Below are 11,676 nucleotides of genomic sequence, written 5' to 3' on the forward strand. Positions count from 1 at the left end.
AAACAGCAAAACTAGACCCCAGCCCAAAGATGATGCAGATCTTCACAGCCAGATAACTCTTTGCATGCTTCAGTTATCTGGGAGAGAGCAGATCACAGAATCACAGAATAGTTTGTGTTGGAAGGGACCTTTAGAGGTCATCTAATACAAAATCCCTGCAATAAGGAGGGGGACTGTCAACTAGATCAGGGTGTTCAGAGCCCCATCCCAACTGGCCTTGAACACTTCCAAGGATACAGCATTGACCATCAACCACCTCCCTGGGCAACATGTGCCAATGTTTCACCACCCTCATGATAAAAAATTTCTTCCTTAAATCTAGTTTGGATCCATCCTCTTTTAGTTTAGAGCCATTACCCCTTGTTCCACCAGGCCCTGCTAAAAGGTATGTCTCTCTCTTTGCTATATGCCCACTTTAAGTTTACTGAAAGACCATAACAAGCTCTCTCCAGAGAGAGAGAAGAGAGACCTCTTTTCCAGGCTGAGCAAACCCAACTCTCTCAGCCTGTCCACACAGAAGAAGTATTGCATTCCTCTCATCACTTTTGTCTCCCTCCTTGGGGCACAGTAGAAAGTATATACATCTCTCTTGTGCTGAGGGCCCCGGAGCTGGATACAGCACTTCAGGACTGGGGGTCTCACAAGGGCAGAGTAGAGGGGGAGAATTCCCCCTTGAACCTCCTGGCCATCCTTTTTTTGTTGCAGCCCAGAATGTGGCTGGCATTCTGGGCTGCGAGTACACCTTGCTGGGTTATGTCCAGTTTAAATTCTGACATTTATTTCAGACTCACTTCAATGTAAATCAGAAAATATAACATACGAGAAAAATTGCAGTGTGGTCTGCACACTCTATAAGGCCTGCACACTAAGCACACCTGAAAAAAAATGGTAATTAAGAGGAACAAGCCTATATTTGTCATCGTAAATTCAGTATACTGCTATCTACATCTTCAATCGCCCTATACTTTAGGGGGTCTGAGAACTGAAGAAGGTTGAAAAACAGTGCTTTTACTGACCTGATGGAACTTCATGAGGAAGACTTGACTTGCTGAAGAATTCCCATTTTTCATGTCTTATACCACAGGAATCTCCCTTTCAGCTGGAGGATCTTTCACATTCATGAAGTTGTAAATTGCTCTTTTGTCAGCCACAGGCTGAAACACAACTCAAGCCACTCAACACAAAAACTGTGAAGAAAACTTCCTCCACAGAGTACCTGGACCTGTTCCAGCTGGACTCCCTAGTAAGACACCCTGGTGGACCTAGTCTTGGGAAGGTCCTCAGCAGGACAATGCCTGTTTAGAGCCTTATTAGCAATTCCTCTCTAACCATACTTCACCTCAGCCACTGGTGAGATAATAATTTGGAACCATACACTTCCAAATCACAGCTCACCTTTGAAATTGTCTTCCTCTTTGGACTGACTTCTGGGCAAATAAATACTTCAGACCTAATTTGGATATTTTGACCCCTTTCCCAGTGTCAGGAGTTATGGATCTAAACAATGGTCTCATATATGCTATCTCTGCAAGCTGTGCTGACTGGCCCCTGTTCACACCATAGGTACATGTTTTAAGGGAAGGGGAAGGTACAATTATTAATTGACCAAGATCTGTGTCATGTTTTGAAAATGTGCTCACTTAGTGTGCCTCTTATAAAACTACTGTGCTCAGACAATAGTCCCTGTAAAGGAAACCTGTGCTTTCACTGTTCATGCTCTGCTGACTCTGGATATTCAGTATTGCAAATTCATCTCACAGCCACTCAGCTTATGTGGAGCCTGATCAGAAAGCAAACAAAAGCCTTGCCCTCCACTTCAGCAGACTTACAGTTGGGCTGTTTCACTGCTTTGTTTGTGCTCCTGGACCAAACTGTCATACAGCACCTTTCAGGCCAGAGTGAATGTTTTTATTGCAGTGCTATATTATCTGGAGGAACAAGTTCTATAATGAAAGCACTGACAGTGACCCTTAACTAAAATACAGCTTTAGATGCTGCTACTGCTCTGACTTAACAAGTCTCCTATCAGCTTCACAGCAATAAAGAAGAAAAAGCCAAGTATCATGGTGCTGTCAGGGAGCATTTCACTCATGTCCTGCACGTACTACTTTTATTCAACCTATCTTTGCCAGATTTTAAGCTCTGTTTCACCTCTTCTCTGAATACTGCTGCTGTTGTCATGGCACTGTAACTTCACTTACTCCTTGAGCTACACCAGCCATTAGATTTATGTTATCATTAATTTGCCTCTCTGCATACAGTTCACAGACTGATTTATAGTTTTAAATCATCTCTGCTCATCAGCATCTTCATCCAGGTCAACTCTACTCCACATGTAAATCACAGATAAGTCTGGCCTCTCTCACTGTCCTAAGTAACTGCTCTGCATCTCTGCACTGACTTCAAACAGCTCAGAGTGGCCAAGGCCTGAAGAGGTCTCACCTTCCCCACTTCTGCCACAGGCTTTACTATTGCGTGCATCTGAAAAGAATTGTGCAGATTTAGGAAAATTATCCCCAGACTGCATCTCAAGGCTCAAGCCTATAATTCAGCACAGCTGAATTATATATATATGGAGCCTATGCTTCTCCATTATGCAGCAGGAATAAAGCATTAAAAAGAAAGTAGACTTTGAAAGCCCTGGATGTTTCAAGTGCCTCCTGCCAGCCAGCCCTCATTGCTGATCCATCATTTCACAGATGAAGGACTGCAGAGAGCTGTCAGTATTGCTGTCACTATGATGAATGAGGCAACCAGCTACAACTTTCTCAAAAAATATATTGAGCCCATCTATTGTCAGCATTTATAACATCCCTCTCCCCAGGCACTCACACGCAGCTACCACTTTACCAGTTGCTTTGTTTATTTGAACTTGCTGGAGGGGTTCTTGGAGTAAACAGTTTATGTTTAGAAGTACAGGGAGTGGCACGTAGATAAGAAAGTTAGACATAAGCCTTTTTGACAGTCATTGAGCTACAGAGAAAGATGATCAGAGATCACATTCTTGGCCATTTTAGTCATTGCAAAGTATATTCTATTTTACCCAGTAATCGCACCTTCCATTGCAAAACATGTTAACTACAGAATTATATCCATTACTGGATTTTCTAAACTCCTCATCATTGTATCTATTTCAATAATTTCTTATCCTATTGTTTGCGCAGTAGGATAGGCTTAAAGCTTTCCCACTACCTTATCATCTACTACTCTCCTGTGTCCAGTTGTGGAATGTTTAGCAAGCTGGAAGAATACACTTATCCCAGTTCTAAACAAGGGAGTTTCCAAGCTGAAAATAATTTGACCCTGAGGGAACTTATACATATGTTTTTCCCCTGGTCCTAATTTCCTCTATACACCTGGTTTTGATTATAACAGAAAAAAGAATCCTGCCTTAGATCTTTGGTCTTGCTCACCATGACCATTTTTATAGCCAGTAAAGAAAATTATCTGTGTCTCTGCCCACTCACATACTAGCATGTGTGGTATATGTGTATCCTTTTACAGTTTTATGGTATTATCAAGTGACAAAATAATGCACTAATTAGCATGGCTGAAATACGGAAGTTTTTCAAATTTATGTAAAGAGAATATTTTTTACAATAAAAGTCTTATAAAATTACTTTTTGCATATGCTTGTCCCTGAAAGTTTTTTGCAAGACAAATATAAGAAACCAGAGGATCAAACCCAAGCAGCATGGGTTTAGGAAAGGCACGTCCTGCCTGACCAACCTGATCTCCTTTTATGGCCAAGTGACCTACCTAGATGTCTAGGTTCTGAAAGACAGGTGTGTGCTAAGGAAGGCAGGAGCCTCCCCTGAAATGGAAAAATATAGACCCCCTTCCCTCTGAATTGTTATAAATTTGAAATTAAGGGGAGCTCTCAGGCAAAAATAAGGGAGCAGGAATAACAGTTCTTTATTAGAAAAGAAAATAAAAAAATAAACAGTGCAGTAAACCAAACCACACTGACAGTCAGAATACAACCTGACACCCTGTTGGACAGGATGTTGGCTGCAGTCCAATTGGAATTGTGGCTGCAGTCTCCTGGAGTGTCAGGTGTGGCTCTGTTGGAGCAGTGATCCTGTAGAAAAGGGTGCAGTCTTCCTCTGAAGAGGCAGCGGAAGAGGCAGCTGCTCCTCTGGGAAAATCCAGCACAGAAAAAAGCTATCCTGTTGGGCCAGAATCTCAAGACTATATGCAGGTAGGAATACTTGGTTCCTCTCTCTGGGTGGAGCATCTCCCATTGGGATGTTATAGTTCTTATCAGTCATGCTGGGACACTCACGGGCCCATTGTCAGCAGGTGTCTCCCCAGAGGGAGGATTGATTATGGAAGAGATAAGGAAAAACTGCTGACTTAACACAAGACAACTGCCATACAGATGGCATAGAGAATCCATCTTGCTTTTCAATTTGGGACACTAAAGAATGAAAGAAGGGCTGTGGTGTTGTCTACCTGGCATTCAGCAAACCCTTCAGCATCTTCTCCCATGGCATTTTGCTGGAAAAGCTGGCAGCCCACAGCCTGAACAGCAGTGCTCTTTGCTGGGTTGGAAACCAGCTGTACAGTCAGGCCCAGAGAATGGAGGTGAATGGTGTCACATCCAGCTGGGGGCTGGTCACTAGTGTTCCTCAGGGGTCTGTGCTGGGGCCTGTCCTGCTCAATACCTTTTCTTTATGGTCTGGGTGAGGAGGCTGAGTGCATCTCACTAAGTTCACAGGTGACACTAAGTTGGGTGTGTTGGAAGTGTTGATCTGCTGGAGGGCAGGGAGGCTCTGCAGAGGGATCTGGACAGGCTGGATCAATGGGCCAAGGGCAAAGGTGTGAGGTTCAGTAAGGCCAAGTGTTGGGTCCTGCCCTTGGGTCACAACAGCTCTACACAGTGCTGCAGGCTGGGGCAGAGTGGCTGAAAATCTGCCTTGGAAAAGAGGACTTGGAAATGCTGGTCAACAATGCCTGTACAGAAGCCAGGAAAGTGCCCTGGTGGCCAAGAAGTCCAGTGGCATTCTGGCCTGTATCAGCAATAGTGTGGCCAGCAGGACCAGGGCAGGGATTGTCTGCCTGCACTCAGCGCTGGCAAGGATGCATCTCAAGTTCTGAGTGCAATTCTGGGTCCCTCAATTCAGGAAAGACCTGGAGATGCTGGAGCATGTTCAGAGATGGGCAGTTGAGCTGGAGAAGGGTCAAGAGAGCAAAAGCTAACAGAACAAGTGGAGACAGTGGGATTTGTTCAGCCTAGAGTAAAGGAGACTCACGAAGACCTTTTTTCTCTATGCAGCTACCCGAGAAGAGGCTGTAGCCAGGTGAAAGTTGATCTCTTCTCCCAGATAGCCAGTGATAGGACAAAAGAACACCACACCAAGCCATAAATATTCAGGTTATGCCTGAATGTTTTCACAGAAGGAGTTGTCAAGCATTGGAAAAGGCTGCCTAGAGAGGCAGTGGAGTTACCATCCCTTAAAATGTTCAAGAAAGGACTGGATATGGCACTTAGTGCTATGGATTTTTTTGAAATGGTGATTTTTGGTGAAACATTAGACTTGACTGTCTTGGAAGTTTTGCATCCTTAATGATTCTATGATCCTACGACATTTTGTTCAGGTAAGCACAGTAAGCATATATTTATTACTTCCATTTATAAATAATAGCTTCAGAAATAAAACTGAAATCATTTAGTGATATCATTCCAACTACAGAGTAATATTTTGTTGCATAATCCTAAAAGCTCTATAGTAGATCTCAGGTCACTTAATTCCACTGTTATGATCTCCCACAGCTGCTTTCAGATGCTGCCATTACAGTACAGAATGTGATGTATTTTGTCTTTGCTATGGTTATATGCAAAACAGAAAAAGAGGAAACTGATCAACAGAAGGCTTGATTTTCTGGTACTGAAGATAATCAAATTATAACAGTAGTAGCTAGCCTTCATTACTCATCAGTTTGGGGGTTTTTAAGAGATATATGTTGAACTTCTGCTCCCCTGTATCACAGTACGGAATACTTTGTTGGAAAATGTCTCTCTTTCTGGAGATGAGACATGAGGGTGACAGTTACCCCTGCTCAGGTATATCTCTAAGTCACTCCTTCCTGCCCTGATTCAGACTACAGTTATGTCCTCATCCAACTAGAATCAAACTTTGTAGCTGGAAGCAGGAAGATGTATGGGGCCATCCTTCATGGAGGAAGGAAAATATTTTTTTGATCTTCAGAAGGATATGAAATGGACTCAATAGCAAATACAACCCAGAAACCCAAAACTCTGATCTACCTGTACATGAGATCTGCTGTGGTCAGGCTAGGATCAGTGTCACTTTGTTTCAAGTTGCTCTAGTCTACCTGTCCCTGACCCTGGGCAAGCAGATGGAAAACTCACCTGCTCTTCTACCTCTGCAACTGCTGCTGATAGCCAAGGGTCACTAGACCTTACACAGCTCTTGCAGGAATTGCCAGAGCTTCTCCAGAGTCATCCCTATGACAACAAATTAGGCCTTTTCATAATGCTGAGAAAAATAACTTATGCAGCAGGCAAAGAAGCCCTAATGATGAATACCTGCCATGAAGCTGAAATGAGGCCACGGGAATGAATGACCCAGAAGGTGTTCTAAGAAAACCACAAAAGCCAATTAGTGCTGCACATGTCTTTTCACAGGGTTTTACAAACCTGAAGCACATACAGTGCCTTACTCTGGCGGTTGAGCATCAACTGTGTCTTTGTCCTCAATAACCTCCTTTTTGATATGGAAAGAAAACTTCTCCAGTTTTAAAACTCTGGACACATTAAGGCCGAGAATGATCTCTCTAAGTGATGCCTTTGATGAATCACTCAGGATCACTGTGACAACATGTTCAGGGTCCTCACACTATGCACAGATTTCACCATTTGGAAAAACAGCTTTTCCAACCCAAGACAAAATCCTCCTTCCTTAGAAGCAGGCTGCTCCTCCACTGACAGCATAGCTGACGCGTCTGGTCTGGAGCCAAATGTATGCACACCAAGTGCCTCCAGCTAAACAAGATGAAACCCCATACCAGATGCTGGCCCAAAAGCACACATCTATTGGGACAGCAAAATAGAGAGAGCAGTGATATGGCATGATCCAAACTGTTTATTCATTGTCATTTCTCCTCAGCAAATACTCTGCTAATTCTCCTGAATAAAACCTGCAGGAGAGGCTTGTAAGGTCTCTCCCCACAGGTGGAAGATTAACATTTTTCTAAGAAATGTTTATCTAATTTTCCAGGCACTGATATATTAAATGCCCCTGTGCCTTTTTAAATGTTCTGAGCCTGACAGTTACTGTGTATACCTCATCTACCTGTTGGCAGTCAGAAGCACTATTTTCTCTTCTGGCACGCAGCTTGAGTCTATGGTCTGTGGTCATCACCTCCACGGCAGTTTGAAAATTACCAGCACCACTACCACTCCTAAATAAGCCCAAGCTTGTTTAGGTGCTGTCTATTCCACTGATGCCAAGGAACAAATGTTCACAGCTCCTCCCTGAGGCCACTAACTTCTGCCCTGGTTGCAGTGTGAATGTTGGCATTCAGTCCCTGTCCCAGTGCTCCTTCACAGCAGTAGTAGGAGCCAACTGTACCCTCTTCTGCCTCATCCCTTGACATTTTGTCTGTAAACCTGTTAGGAATTCTGTGCTTTCCAAAGGAACATTCTTAGCACATTTTTTCTTTTCCCACTTAAGATTATTCCTTCCCTTTTTTTCATTATTTTATCTGCCTTACACTTGCAGTTTCCAAGCTTGCAGTAATAGCTGTAACATATGAGGAACCTCTTCAAGAGTTCATATGCAATATGCAATCCACCATTATCTTGTGTGGCAAGACTATATAATTTAATAATACTCCAACAGGTACCCTCTTCTGCATTTTTCTTATGGAACTTCAGAAAAAAATTTGCTATGCTGTTCCATTAGGAGCTCTCCATAAAAGTATCCAATTGTTTTCTCTGAGCACAGAGGCTATTGTGTATACAAGAGAAAACTAATTACAACCTATATATAACACACAATTATGTGTTTTCTTCTCTCATTTCTCACCAAAAAGTTGGCAACAAAAAGTTTCTGAGCTTAAAACAAGGAGAGCTGACATTCCTTTCAGTGTTCTGTACATGCACTTTCACTGAAATTTAAATCACACTTTTCTTCACTATACATAACCAAAACTGTGGTAAAAGGAACACCAGAAGTTTGTCAAACAATCTGGCTACAGGTACAAGCCTTTTAGCATGAAGAAAAAGCCACAGAAGAGTTGTCTTTCTCCAGCACTGCACTGACTCCATCTGTCTGTGGCTACTTGCCACTGGCTTACACAAACAGCATGTTTCCACAGGACAGCATGCAGTTAAGGCAGATTATAGCCAGATCTGCCTCTTTTACCTGCATGTCTTCTCCTATATCCTGTGTACTCATACTTGCTCTGTAACTCAGCCCTTCATGTCAACAGCACAATATTCATCTCCCAGCCCCTGAATAATATGACTTAGAAAACATCTTATGTATCCCACTTTACCACACATCTTAATCTTACAACTTCACCTAGGTGTGAAGCATTAAGGAGTAACAAATAAATGTTGTAATTGGTATCTATACTGCATTTCCTATTTTTCTTTTGATGGTCATCTTTTAATGGGCTTGTGAAAGTACTGTAAGGTTAGTGAATAGGAATGGATAGTGAATAGGAATGGATAAATACTGTTGCAAGAGTAGATTATGCTTCACATTCCAAAGAAAAAGTCCACATAACAGCTATCATCTTATCACAAGGAGTCTGCAGTTTAAGACTGTTTATTGTGTCTTACAGAGAAAAGAATATTATGTGGAATATTACAGAATCATTTGGACATAAGGCCCTTATGTCAGCCCTGTCCCCATCCCCATCAAAATGACCCTTCTTTTGTTGTTCCTGCTATCATTCTTGCACAGTACTAGATATCTATTGCTACAGAGGAAATCAGTGAGGGCTGAAGACATGCAGTCACTGATACTAATATCAACATGAAAGAGTATGGGTGCTATGACGTAATTCAGCCATTTTGTTTTGCTCTAGAGCAAAGTCATGCACACTAACTGCTGCTCAGGTTCAGGATTCAAATTCCAGTTAAAGGAGTCAGAGTTATTTGATCCCAGAAAGTAGAAATCACATTTTCTCTGCTTGTTGGAACAAAGACAAAACCTATCAGAAGATGTAGGAATTTCTGAAACTAAGAAAATATTCACCTTTCCCTCACAAATGCCCTACATTTCTGTACAAAGCCCTCACTCACCTGGCCAAAAGGAGGACAGAAGAGTAGGAACCTTCTGTTCCTCCTTAAACATAATTAAGCCTTCCTGGAAGATCTTTAATCAAAGGGTCAGCTGCAGTTATTTTCTTGAGATGGGAGATCAGCCAGCAGCCAGCAACAGTCTAAATAGTTAGCCCAACAAATAGGGTATTTTATTTTCCCTTTAAGTTCTAGGGAAACAGGCCTGGACAGTGGTCAGAGCAGTAGTCAGAAGTAAAGAGTATTTGGGATTCACACAACCAGATGTCATTCTGCTTTGAAGAACAGTAAATTAAAATGCATAGCTTCCAGGCTTTTTTGAAAGAACAAAACAAAATAAAGCAAAACAAAATAAAAAGAAAAAAAAAATAAAAAAACCACAAAACTTCCTGTTGGTGCCTGATTCAGAAACAATGTAAATATGATCTGCTGCACACTGAAAGAAGTCTGCTGGTGAAGTACCTATGTACACATCAGCAGTGGTGTGTGTTAGTGCATGTGCATGTGAGTATCATGACAGTAAAATACATCTGCATGCCAATATTTGTACAGATTAGTTACCCATTGCATAACCTGCTGTATTGAAGCAGAATGAGGATAAAGGGAAACTGAGATGAGACAGATGAGATGAGACGAGATGAGATGAGATGAAGTGAGCTACCTCATCAGCTGCACCTAAGAGGGACAGAGAGATTGTTCAGAAAGGTTCTCAAGACAAGGGTGAAGACAATGGAGGACTCATACTCCCTACAAGTGTCCAAGCCAGTGTCACATAGAGGAGTACCACAGACTCAGTGCCTTCCCTGAGGCAGGAATTGCAAGGAGCTGGGCTGCCAAGGACTACCAGAATAGCCTAAGGCTGATGGGAGTGGCAAAGGTCAGCCAGAGCATAGCAAGTTGGTGATGAAGGGATAGGAGTGAGAGGGCAGATCACCAATCTGTGAAGAAGCATCCTGGCAAACAAGCCCCAGACTGGTGTTAATGGCTCAGCTCCAATATCTATGAAAGTATGTAAATAATTCCTGAATAAGGAATTCCCTGAAGTAGGTAACCACAAAGGCAGCCAAGTGCTGAACTGAAGAGCATGCTTTGTTTACAGGCACAGTGGACAGTGGCTATTTAAGCCTTTCTTCCCTTCTGCCCTACAGCGTCATTACAAATTAGATTTCTTACCCTGAAACTGCAAAAATAAAAGCCTTTGCTTTCCAGTGTTATCCCAAAGAAGATGCAGAGAAATGGATCATGACACCTTCAGCTGCAGAGCTAATCCATCATAATGCAACATAGCGCCTACAAATTGCTGCCCCTGGCAGATAATGGCAGTTGTTTCCAATTGCTCCCAGATGGCTAATACGTAGCAGTGGTTTGAAACCTGCCTATGCTGGACCAACACAGCTGCTCCACTGAGTATTTTGGGTATTGATGGATGTTCCTTTTGACCCAGAACACTGAACATGTTTAATGGAGTATTGCCACCAAAATCATTCCCTTCCCTTCTTTTTTCCCACATCCCAAATTTAAAGGTCAGAAGAAAATCAAGCTCTATGAAACCTGTTTTCCTCATTTTAGAAAGATATATTTGTGCCTTCATCTGACAGCTCAGTTGAAATATTCTGTTCTATGCCAATAGAAAGGTTCTGCCTACTAACAGGAAGTACACAAGTGAAATAATTCACATACCCTCCCCAGAAAGGACATAAGCTCTCTTAGTAATGGAGTACACATCTCTTGATTTCACTGTCCCAAATCTAAGATCTATTCTCTGAAAAATGATGACATAGTGTTTATTTTTTTTAGGAGTTGCTTCTTAATTTAATATTTAAGAAAGCCACAACTGCACAGAATGTAGCCAACTATTACTGACATTTTGCACTGTGTTAGTCATAGTAGTGTCTTTCTCTCATGGGTGAACACAATTTCATTTTCAAGTTCTCCCAAATATACCTTCAAAATTATTTATAACAAAACAAACACTCCAAATACTAAAGTATGCTCTGTTTGCATACATGTATTGGCATATATACTTATGTTTACATATGTGTTACAGACACTTTAAGAGTGCAATCTTCCATTGAACTCCAGCAGATGGAGTTGAACCTCTGCTTTGTTATTAATTCTCCTCTCTTTAGAAGCCACATTGCCTATTAGAACTGAATTTCCCTCATCTTCTATGTTCCTTTTTAGCTCCCCTTCAACATTACTTGCCCTTGGTATTGTTAACAGTATTCTCACTGATCTTTTCCTCACTCAATGATTTTAAGGCTGAAGGGACTTCTAATTTTTTTTCTGATCTTCCACATTACCCAACCCATAAAAACTTCACCCAGGTATTTTTACAAGACACACTGTAACTCACATTTGGCTAAAATTTTATCCAGTAAGCACTCTTTCATAATCCA

General features: G+C 41.9%; 1 long non-coding RNA gene across 1 annotated transcript in view; it reads left to right on the forward strand.

Annotated features, from left to right (window-relative positions):
- Nucleotides 1–745: 745 nt before the first annotated feature.
- Nucleotides 746–11,676, forward strand: part of LOC146763779 (uncharacterized) — a 37,725-nt gene continuing 26,794 nt past the window's right edge. The window contains exons 1-2 of the long non-coding RNA XR_014951375.1: nucleotides 746–4,201; nucleotides 5,279–5,601. This is a non-coding gene — a long non-coding RNA (uncharacterized LOC146763779). The remainder of the gene's footprint in view (nucleotides 4,202–5,278; nucleotides 5,602–11,676) is intronic.

The sequence above is a fragment of the Lonchura striata genome, chromosome Z (assembly GCF_050655825.1).
Source record: "Lonchura striata isolate lonStrDom1 chromosome Z, ASM5065582v1, whole genome shotgun sequence".
NCBI lineage: Eukaryota > Metazoa > Chordata > Aves > Passeriformes > Estrildidae > Lonchura > Lonchura striata.